The 12,370-nt window shown below is 37.6% G+C and overlaps 1 pseudogene; it reads right to left on the minus strand.

The window, feature by feature from the left end:
• Positions 1–424: 424 nt before the first annotated feature.
• On the minus strand, positions 425–557 carry LOC118988310 (uncharacterized; annotated as a pseudogene).
• Between the last annotated feature and the right edge of the window lie 11,813 nt (positions 558–12,370).

The raw sequence follows: 12,370 nt of genomic DNA on the forward strand, positions 1-12,370 counted from the left end.
TATTTGGATGGTTCATAAGGCTGCAGCTATGGGCAACTGATGATTGGTAGCTTCATCATGACAACATGCCCACTCATACATCATATCTTGTGCATAGTTTTTTGGTGAAACATCAAATCACTCAGGGGACTCAGTCCCCTCTACAGCTCAGATTTGGCACCCTGTGACTTCTGGCTTTTCCCCAAACTGAAATCACCTTAGAAAAGGAAGAGATTTCAGACCGTTAATGAGATTCAGGAACATATAACAGGACAGCTGATAGCAATTGAGAAAACTGTGTGAGATCCCAAGGTATCTGCTTTGAAGGAGACTAAGGCTTCATTGTCCTATGTACAGTGTTTCTGGTGTCTTGTAACTTCTTCAATGAATGTGTCTATTTTTCATAGTACTTGGCTAGATACTTTCTGAACAGACCCCCTATGTTTCTACTTTTTGTCTGCCTATAGGTTTTTGGTTTGTGGTTACTACAACATTCAAATATAACAACCTATTTCCATTAGCAATAATCGTGCCTCGGATAAACCTCACTGGCTACGATACCGCCTCTGCACAAGGCTGCAACCTATTTCTTTAACAGTCTATTCTAAGTTTTTGATTGCTTAAGTTCAAGTGTATTCTACATTTTAAAATTGCCTCTCACATTTATGTTTTAACATTATATCTTACATCATTTGTGTGTATTTATTAACATGATTATATATACACGTGATTTACACTTTTGCATTTTAACCTCCATACTACCTTCATAATGGGTAGATTACTAAATATTTTATCATTAAGATTTCACCCCTATATTTTCTTATTTTTATTTTTGGCTTTTCCTTCTCTGCTTCAAGAAGCCTTTAACATTTCTTGCAGTCCTGGTTTAGTGGTGATGGATGCCTTTAGCTTTTGCTTGTGTCAGAAACTATCTCTTGTTCAATTCTCAATAACATTGCTACGTAGTGTATTCTTGGTTATAGGTTTTATCCTTCCATCAATTTTAATATATTGTACCATTCTCCTGAGGCCTTAAACTTTTCTGCTGAAAGACCAGGTGATAGCCTTATGGGGATCCCCTTGTACAAGGCTAGCTGGTCTCTCTCTTCTTCTCAGATTCTGCCCCTATCTCTATCTTTGGGCATTTTAATTAGGGTATACCCTTGCATGAACTTGTTTGGGTTCATCTTCTTTGGGCCTCTCTGTGGTTCCTGGAGTTGGATGTCTTCTTCTTTTACTAGGTTATGGAAGTTTTCATCCATTTCTTTTCAAATAGGTTTTGGAAATGTTGGTGTGCTTAATTTTTTCCCTAGAGGCTTCTTAAACTATCATTATTTTTAAAATTCTTTTTTTTCTTTATGCTTTTCTGATTGTGTGTTTTCCATATCTGTCTTCCATGTCACTGATCTGTTCATCATCATTGAATCTGCTACTGGTTCCCACTAGTGTATTTTTCTTTTCACTACCTGAATCCTTAGTTCTGATTTTAAAAAATATTTTCTGTGTCTTTGTTGAAGTTTTTATTGTGTTCATATTTTCTTCATCTGAGTTTTTTCAGCATCTTGATAATCATGGCTTTGAATCTTTATTTGTAGATTACTTGTCTATGCTTTCTTACTTTTTTTTTCCTATTCTTTTGTTTGGAACAAATTTCTCTGACTCTCATTTCAGCTGTATATTTGTGTTTGTTCCCATGTGTTAGGTAAATCTGCTACACCTCTCGGGCTTGAAAGAATGGCCTTTTGTAGAAGGGTACTTGTGGTCTCAATAGCACAATCTGCTTAGTCACCAGAGTTAGGTAATCCAGTGGTTTCCATGTACCCTTCTGTTGTAATTGGGTCACAGTTGCTGCAAATGTACCAGTATGTGGGGTTGATCCTCAGGCTGACTGCCTGCAAGAACCATCCACAATTATTGCAGAGAATATTGTATGTAGGGGATGACGTAAAGAGCAGAAGCTGCTTAGGAAGGGTATCTGGTACTATATGAGGACAGCTGCCAGGTATGTCATATCTGGAGTCTCTTGGCAGGGGCTAGGTGTGGGCCAAGGCTGGCTGACACTTGCCCTAAGCTTAAGGACACTTGTTACTATCTACAATGTAAACCAAGGCAAACTGTTACTTGTGCTGGGTTTGGGGCCTCATTAGGCACTATCATGTGCGTCATGACCAGCTACTATTTGTGACAGGATTGGGGCCTCTTGGTAGGAGCTATGATATGAGCCAAGGCCGGCTACCATGTGTGGCAGATCTAAAGCTGTTTGGGAAACTCTCTGGCTGCCACAAGTGGGTTTGGTGGTGTGGGATCTCAGGGGAATACAGATCAAGGCAAACAGTGTTAGCCATGTTAACGGAGAATTACACATTTCATGTACCCACCTGCAGTGGGCCAGCCACATAGAAGGAGAACACAACAAAAGAAGAAAGACACAATTGTGCTCGCCAGTGCTTCTATCCCCAGAGAGACTTTCCACCCATCCATGCTCCCCTGGCAATTGCTCTAAAGTTACTCAACATAATTCCTCCATATATAATTCAGGCACTTTCAAACTGCTGCCTTCAGATTGGAGCATGAAGTGAGTTTGTGCACAAGCACTTTAAGAGCAGAACCACAGTCTCCCACAGCCCTTTATGCCTCTTGAGTAAAATCCGTGTGGGTTTTCAAAGCCAAATGTTTAGGGGACTCCTCTTCTTGCTGTTAGTCCCCTGAGCTGGGGAGCCCTGTGTGGAGCTCAGACCCCTCACTCTTCAGGGACTACCACCATGCCTAAGATATTCCTCCCCTTTGTGAATCACCACACTGGGTGTGGGACCTGATGATAGGAATGAATCTATGACTGCCTATCCATCTCAACCTAGGGTCTTTATATCCTTAGTTATAGGAATTCAGTTCAGCTATTCTTAGATGTTTCTCAATGTTTCCTCTATAGCTTGTTGTAATTTGGGTGTGCTCAGGGGAAGAGGTGAGTTCAGGATCCACCTACTCCACCATCTTTATCCCACTCCTAAAATTTGATTTTTAGGTTAACTTCCATAGAACTAATGCCATTTGAGTTTAGGTAACTCTAAATTTTAAAAAGAAATATACTGTGAATGATAAATGTGATACTACAGTGGTTAAAAATAGTCTGTTTCAAATTAAATGTTGTAGGTTGAAAGCAAAAATTGTATCTAGGGTCAGGGTGATTGTATCTTAAATGGTTGGGAGATATTAAATACTTTAAAATTTTATTTATTTTATTTTTAGAGAAAGGGGAGGTAGATAGAATGAGGGGGAAAAAAACACCGATGCATGAGATATTTTGCCATTCGCATACTCCCAAATTACAACCTGGACTACAATCCAGGCATATGCCCTGACTGGGACTTGGACAAGCAACCTTTTGGTTCACAGGCCAGTGCTCAATCCACTGAGCCACACCAGCCAGGTCAGTTTGTGGTTTTAATTGTCTTTCATCTTTACTGTCTGTGTTACCTATTATTAAAAACATGTTTTTAGAAAGCCAACATTTAATTTTTCTACTACAGGATATTTTCCAAAGCTTTTAATTTAGTATCCTTAAGTGGCTTCCTTCTTTTGAGCACTCTGGAATTCTAAATAACTTGCAATGTGGTGATTGTTACCATTTCTGGATTTAGCCCCAAAAGAACAAACCATAAAGAAATAATCTTCTGAAAACTATTTTCATCTGTAAAACAATCTCTGGAAGCTTACCTTTCTTGTAAATCTAAGATTTTTTACTTGCGGTTAGAATTACATGTATTTTTCTTAGAACTCTATTTAATAAGCATGTTTCTTTTGACTGCCAAAGGTAAAAAAAATTAAATTATTTAATTTTTAAAAAGATTTTATTTATTTATTTATTTATTTATTTATTTATCTCTAGAGGGGTAGGAGAGAGGGAGAGAAACATCAATGTATGGTTGCCTTTTGTGCGTCCCCTGCTGGGAGTTGGCCTGGAGGGAACCCGCCTGCAACCCAGGCATGTGCCCTGACTGGGAATTGAACTGCGATCCTCTGGTTCGCAGGCCCACGCTCAATCCACTGAGCTACACCAGCCAGGGCTAAATTATTTAATTTTTATGAACCCTACATTAGGTTAGGGTTTTAGGTGCATTTTAAGTTAAAAGTTATTTGTGTAAACATCCTTTAAAATCATATGTACCTGCATAAAACTTGTGTTTTGGTATAGAACGCTGTCTTACCTGAAGTCCAATTATTTTGAATATAGTGGAAAAAGAAGAGCACAAGCAAAATTTTGAGAGAATCCTTTTTAAAGACTTTTTACAAATTGAGAAATTAATTCACCAGAAAAGACTGAATATAGAAATGAACATTGATATTTGGGTCACCTAAATGACCAAATTAGATAATAAAGATATTTGAATATGTAACTAAAATGGATAAAGTAACAATTCAAGCAATAGTCAATGCATAGATTTTAAATATTAAAACATTTGAATAATTTAAATTTTATCTTTTTGTGATGGAAATAGAAAACCTCCTCCAAAACCTTTCAAGGTTTAGTTTCTTTATTTGTTAAATGTACATAATAATACCTACTTCACATAATGATTTTGAGTAATAAAATAAAATAACATATTAAGTCAATGCCATTTAAATACAAAAAGTAAATTTTAATCATTCTGTAGTCATTCAGTGAATCATTGTGTTAAGCATGAAGCAAAAGTATAATCATAGCCACAATGTTGCACTGGGAAATTTTACTCTTCCTTTTATTTTGTTTTATTGTTCTATATTTTGAGAAATGTAGCACAAAACATGTGCATTTAGTCAAGCACTGATCAATTTTTCAGAAATGTATGAATCAGGTTCTACCAGGAGGATTACTGGTTCTTAGAATTGTCAATATCATTATTGATTTTTATGGAGGACAAAATAGGAAAGCAACTTTCATGTATTAAAAGTCATTAAAACTTCACTAGGAGCCTGGCTGGTGTAGCTCAGTGGATTGAGCGCAGGCCTGCGAACCACACCATCGCAGTTCGATTCCCAGTCAAGGCACATGCCTGTGTTGCAGGCCAGTTCCCAGCAGGGTACACACGAGAGGCAACCATACATTGATACTTCTCTCCCTCTCTCCTTCCCTTCCCCTCTAAAGATAAATAAATAAAAAATCTTAAAAAAAAAACTTCACTAGAAGAATTGTTAGACTGACCACTATTTCTCACCTAAAAGCATAAGCAATCCAGTATTAATGATGGGTGTTTTAAACAATAGTATATTGCATCCATTATAGAACACATTTTTGTTCCTTTTCAATAATTCATTTTTTCTGAAGTAAATAAGTATGCATTATTGATATTTTTAAGATAGTTTATATATTATATTATCTCCTACTTTAGACAGTTATTGTTTTAAAAAATCCACCCATCAGTAGCACCAATTGCTATAATACAAAATATTAAATTGATTTTATTATAATGAAAAATAAATTATATGCATATTATGTTTATAGTATAATTAAAAAGTCATTGGTGATTCTTTGAGATAAATATCCAAGGCTAGATTTCTATTTAGAAATTTAGCAATTGCACTTCTGGGAATTTATGTGAAAAAAACTGAAACACGAATTTGAAAAAACATAAGCACTCCTATGTTCATTGCAGTGTTATTTACAAAAGATATGGAATCAGCCCAAGTGTCCACAAGTAGCTGAGTGTATTAAAATGTGGTACATTTAGTTGGCTATAAAAAAGAAAGAAATCTTACCCTTTGTGACAGCACTGATAAGACCTGGAGAACATTATGCTAAATGAAATAAGCAAGTCAGAGAAAGACAAATACCATATGATCTCACTCATCTGTGGAATCTAACGAACAAACTGAACTAACAGGGAAAATGGGGACAGACTCATAAAGAGCAGGTTGACGGCTGTGGTGGGAGTTAGGGTGTGGAAGGATGGAGCGAAAAGCAAAAAGGAAAAGGAGTTATGGACAGTGTGGTGATTTGGGGGGGAGGGAAATTTAAGGGGGATACATGGTAATGAAAAATACAATAAAATAAATTTTTAAAAAATTAAATATGCTTTTTAATCATCAATATTTTGTTACCTTTTTAAAAACATTGATATATGAATTTGCTTCTCTAGTTTCTAAGTAGTCAGCTTTTTATTCAGAAAACTCTTTGCTATTGTTCCCTACCATAATACATAGGAGAAAAGTTTGTTAATAATTCTCATTGGGTCAGACAGCTATGACCATATAATATTGCTTTTGAGATTTTCATAAAATAGTAGGCATTGTTATTACATTTTAAATTGACAACACATCTTGGCATGATAAACAGATGAACAACTATTATTGCCTGGTGTTATTTATACATAAAATTAATGTAGTCCACCGTTTGCTGGCTGAAAATGTATAATTATGTCAATGTTATGGTGCAGAAAGCAGCAAATCAATTTATTTCTCATCTTCCACCCACATATTATACACATTTTTAGACATAGGGTTGTATTTTCTACAGAAAATTATTTATGCAACTAGCATGTTAGTGATTCATATTCAAAAGCTTGAAGGAAATAATTTTACATTCCAATGAAAAATGAATTTCCAATTATAGTTAAGATACTCAAAGGGTACTATTTTTATATACCATTTCTCTCCTCCATAAATAACTATATATTTTGTATAAAAATGAGGCACTTATAACCATGAGGTTCTAGAAAGATGTTTTGTATAATGACAGATATTTTTGTAATATTATAAATATATTTAAAGTTATTATTGTGATTTTAAAGTGACTTACAAAGCTAAGGCGTTAGAATTTAAGAACACTCTAGCATAAGACTCCAGTTTTATGAGTTTCAACTTTATCTGTTGATAAATTTCACAATTAATCTATTTTACTATAAAATAATGCTTTATCCAAGAAGGCAACATCAGCACAAAAGTGTCCTATAGAATGATTTTATACGCGCACACACACACACATACCCAGTTTTCTAAATGTTTTTAGCTTTCAAATCTCTTGGTCTCTAGTGGAAGATCCCCCTTTGTAAGCTAAAATGGCAGAATGCTAACTGCCTATAGAATACAGAGTTCGTTAAAGTTTAGAAGGAGTTTGTCTTCTATCCCACTGACATACAGATGACTTTAGCTGGCAACTATGATTTTCATTATTTGCAGACTCCAGATAAGTACATTCTATTTACATTTTAGCCTGGTTGACATTTTAAATACTAAATTTAAATTTAAAGTGAAGCCCTAACTCACAATATGTACATATATAAAATCAGAAATTATAGCTATAGCTCATTTTTTATTTTAATGGTACACACTACTAGTTCAAGAATATTCCTTAGAGATACCAAGTAAAATTAGTTTCTTTAACATGTCATTTCCCTTTTTTCAAAAATTTTAGCAAGCCTATATAATCTTAGTCATTTGGAATAACTAAATGAATAGTTGTATACTTAATCACTGATATTAGAGCAAACACTTAAACAGAAAATAATAAAGATGGCCACAATTGGTAAACAACTCCTCTGTTTTATCTCAAATTTTCCAAGAACACAATAAAATAGGGTGTGGATGTGACTTCAACAAAACCAATGTGGTTCACTCAGGTTGCTAAATTTTGAGATTGCTATGGCAATGATGTCCTCAGATAAAGACAGTAATTTGTGCTAGAAATAATATGAGAAAAAAGATCTGTAGTGAGACTTGCATACATGGAAACTCAATTTTTACTTTTTGAATGAATGTTCCAATGAATGCATGAATGACTAGGAGAATTTTAAATAGCATGAGACCACTTCTGTTAAAAAAAAAAAAAGCATTTGTACTGATCATGTTTCTATGACTCACATGCAATTTTCCCTATAGTGAAATGAATCCAGGAAGTAAATTATATTAATTATCTTATGTTTAAAACAATGCTTATAAGATTACTCAAGGACAGTAGGAGAATGGATAATCTCAGTGAGAATCTAAATAAAGAGATAGTAAGCATTTAAAAGAACATAAAAACTATTAGAAATAGTAAGAAACAAATAATACATATCTGAAATGAAGAATACACTTAAAGAAAATAGTAGCAGTTTAGATGAAGCAAAGGATCAAATCAGTGAATTACAGTACCAAATAAAAAAACCACCCAAGCAGACCAACAAAGACAAAAGAATTAAAAAAAGAGGAACATCTAGGGGACCTCTGGGACAATATTAAGCGTAACAACATCTTTATCATAGAAGTATCAGAAGGGAAAGAGAAAGAAAAGAATCAAGAACCTGTTTGAAGAAATAATGGCTAAAAACTGCCCTAACCTGAAGAAAGAAATAGACCCCACAAGTCCAGAGAGCACAGAGAGTCCCAAACAAAATAAATCTAAAGAGGCCCACATCAACACACATAATAATCAAAATGGCAAAAGTGAAAAATAGAGAAATTTATAACCAGAAAGAGAAAGACGGTTACCTACAAGGGTGCTCCCATAAGGCTATCAGGTGATTTCTCAAGAGAAACACTCAGGCCAGAAGGGATTGGCACACAATACACGAAGTGATGAAAAGCAAGGGCCTACAATCAAAACTACACTCTCCAGCAAGGTGATCATTTAAAATTGAAGGGAAAATACAATAAAAAATAAACCATTAAAAAAAATAAAACAATAGAGGTTTGTAGGGGGTTCCAGCCAAGATGGGGGTAGAGTCAGAAACACTTGCTTCCTCGAACAACCAAAAGAAAAGAGAACAACCAATTTTAAAAAAAGAACAACCTGAACTGCCAGAAAATCATTTGTTTAGAAGTCTGACAACCAGGGAGTTAAAGAAACATTCATCCAGACTGGTAGGAGGAGTAGAACTGGCAGCCGGGCAGAGAGGACATGTGGCAAGGCAAAGAGATGGACCACACAGGCAATCCCACATTCATGTGCAGATAACCCAGGAGGAACACTGGGGAAGCAAGACAGACTTTAAAACCCAAGGTCAGCGAGGGGAACTAAAGACTCAAAACCTCTGGTTGAGAAAAAATCTGTGGGGTTTGCAGCAGTAGGGGAACCTCCCAGTTTCATAGGAGAGTCCCCTGGGGAGGCCCACAGGGTCTTAAAACATATACAAACCACCCACCCGTGAATCAGCAGTTGAAAGGGCACAATCTACTTGTGGGAAGTGACAAAGTGGGATGAGAGCCCAGCAAGTGGCATTGTTTCCTCTATGAACCCACCCCTACAACAGCACCACAACTCAGCAAAGAGGGTTGCCCTGCACTGGTGAATACCTAAGATTCCCGCCCTTATCAAGTAACAAGTTCATTGAGACAGAGAACTACAGCCCAAATGAAAGAACAGATTAAAACTCCATGAAAAGGACTAAGTGAAGAGATAGACAACCTATCTGATGCAGAGTTCAAAACACCGGTAATCAGGATGCTTACAGAATTGATTGGGCTGGGTCGCAAAATGAAGGAAGAAATGAAGGCTATACAAATTGAAATAAAGGAAAAATATACAGGGAACCAACAGCGAAGGGAAGGAAATTGGGACTCAAATCAATAATTTGGAACAAAAGGAAGAAGTAAACATCCAGCTGGAACAGAATAAACACAAGAATTCCAAAAAAATGAGGAGAGGCTTAGGAACCACTGGGAAAACTACAAATGCTCCAACACCCAAATCATAGGAGTATCAAAAGGGGAAGAGGAAGGACTTCTGCCAAGATGGAGGCATAGGTGGAAACACTGTGCCTTCTCCCACAATCAAGTTTGAATACAATAAAGGTCTGGAGAAACAAAGACACAACCAAAGGACAGAAAAATTGAATTATATGGAAGTCCGACTATATCTAATCGTTCAACGGGGATGGTAAGAGGGGCGGAGCCAGCAGCGAGCAGGGTCGGGCAGGACAGACCCCCCTGACCCAGGCACGCAGGCAGACGGGAACCAGTTGGGGTGCGGGGCAGACCGCGGGCGCATATTCTCGCACAGTGAGACAGACCACGCAGGCCCCAGGGGGCGAGGGCTGACGGAGGTGGCACACTCGCGTGCAGTGGGACGAAACGAGTGGGCCTGGTGACAGCAGCAACTGCGGCACCGGTGAGGTGGCAGGCGGCGGCGGACAGGACGCCATAGTCCCTCTTTGACCCCGCCCCACATACAACGTCAAAACCGAGAGACTTAGTTGCCCTGTTCTAGTGAACACTTTAGGGCTCCGATCCTGCTACAGAACAGGCAGGAACAGTCCAAAAGATGGTGCAAGAAGAACTCAAAGTCCTAGAGCCAATAACTCTAAGCGACCAAGAAACTGCCAGCCTCTCAGAAGCACAATTCAAGACACTATTTATCAGGATGCTCACAGAACTGGTAGATTATAGTCACAAATTAGAGGAACACAGTCACAAATTAGAGGAACATATGAAGGCTAAACTAATTGAAATGAAGGGAGATGCACAGGAAACCAATAGTGATGGAAAGGAAACTGGGACTCAAATCAATGGAATGGACCAGAAGGAAGAACAAAACATCCCACCCCAAAGGAATGAAGAAATGAGAATTCAAGAAAATGAGGAGAGGCTTAGGAACCTCAAGGACATCTTTAAACGTTTCAACATCCGAATTATAGGGGTACCAGAAGGGGGAAAGAAACAGCCATGAGGGGAAAACATATTTGAACAAATAATAAAGGAGAACTTCCCCAGTCTGGCAAAGGAAACAGACTTCCAGGAAATCCAGGAAGCTCAGAGAGTCCCAAAGAAGGTGGACCCAAGAAGGAGGAACACACCAAGGCACATCATAATTACATTAGCCAAGACCAAAATGAAGGAGAGAATCCTAGAAGCATCAAGGGATAAGGGGACAGTCACCTACAAAGGAGTACCCATCAGACTGTCAGCAGATTTCTCAAAAGAGACCTTACAGGCAAGAAGGGGCTGGAAAGAAGTATTCCAAGTCATGAAATCCAAAGACCTACAGCCAAGATTGCTTTATCCAGCAAAACTTTCATTTAGAATGGAAGGACAGATAAAGTGCTTCTCAGATAAGGTCAAGTTCAAGGAGTTCATCATCACCAAGCCCTTATTATATGAAATGCTAAAGGGACTTATATAAGAAAAAGAAGATGAAAAATATGAACAGTGAAAGGACAGCAAACACACAGTTATTAACAACCACACCTAAAACAAAAGCAAACCAAGAGGACAGCTAGATCAGGAGCAGAACCATAGAAATGAAGAACAACTGGAGGGTTAGCAACAGGGGAGTGGGAGGAAGAGAAGGGGGGAGAAGGTATAGAAAATAGCATAGACAGTAGGTAGAAAATAGATAGGGGGGAGGGTGAGAATAGTGGGGGAAATATAGAATCTAAAGAAGTTGAGACACGTGGTTATAAACTAAGGGGGGAGAATGGTGGGGGAGGGAGTGTGCGGGTGGAGGGGAATGAAGGGGGGAATAGAACAACTGTAATGGTATAATCAATAAAATATATTTTTTAAAAAAGGGGAAGAGGAAGAGCAAGAAAATGAAAACTTATTTGAAAAAATAATAAAGGAGCCCTGGCTGGTGTATGTAGCTCAGTGGATTGAGTGCGGGCCTTCGAACCAAACAACCGCGGTTCAATTCCCAGTCAGGGCACATGCCTGGGTTGCCCGCCAGTTCCCAGTGGGGGACGCACAAGAGGTGACCATACATTGATATTTCTCTCCCTCTCTTCTTCCTTTCCCCTCTAAAGATAAATAAGTAATTTAAAATAATAATAATAATAATAATAATAATAATAATAATAATGGAAAGCTTCTCCTATGTGACAAAGGAAATAGACTTTCAGGAAGTCAAGGAAGCTCCGAGAGTCCCAAAGAAATTGGACACAAGAAGGAACACACCAAGGCACATCATCATTGTTACCTAGGATTAAAAATAAGAAGAGAATCTTAAAAGCAGCAAGGGAAAAGGAAAGAGTTACCTACAAAGGAGTTCCCATAAGACTATCAGCTGATTTCTCACCTTGCAGGCAAGAGGGGCTAGAAAGAAGTATTCGAAGTTACGAAAGGCAAAGACCTACATCCAAGATAACTCTCTCCAGCAAAGTTATCATTTAGAATGGAAGGGCAGATAAACTCCTTCCCAGTTAATGGCGCATTAAAGGAGCTCATCATCACCCAGATCTTCTTATACAAAATATTAAAGGGCTTTAACTAAGATATAGAAGATAAAAAACTATGAACAGTAAAATGACAACAAACTCACAACTATAAACAACTTAACCTAAAAAACAAAGAAAAACTAAGCAAACAACTAGAACAGGAACACAATCACATAAATGGACATCACAAGGAGGGTTATCAGTGGGAGGAGGAAGGGGGAAAATGGGGGAAAAGGCACAGCAGATAAGTAGCATAAATGGTAGGCGCAAAATAGACAGGGGGAGGATAA

Source organism: Sturnira hondurensis, unplaced genomic scaffold, assembly GCF_014824575.4.
Source record: "Sturnira hondurensis isolate 20B ecotype Veracruz unplaced genomic scaffold, ASM1482457v3 Scaffold0006301, whole genome shotgun sequence".
Lineage (NCBI taxonomy): Eukaryota > Metazoa > Chordata > Mammalia > Chiroptera > Phyllostomidae > Sturnira > Sturnira hondurensis.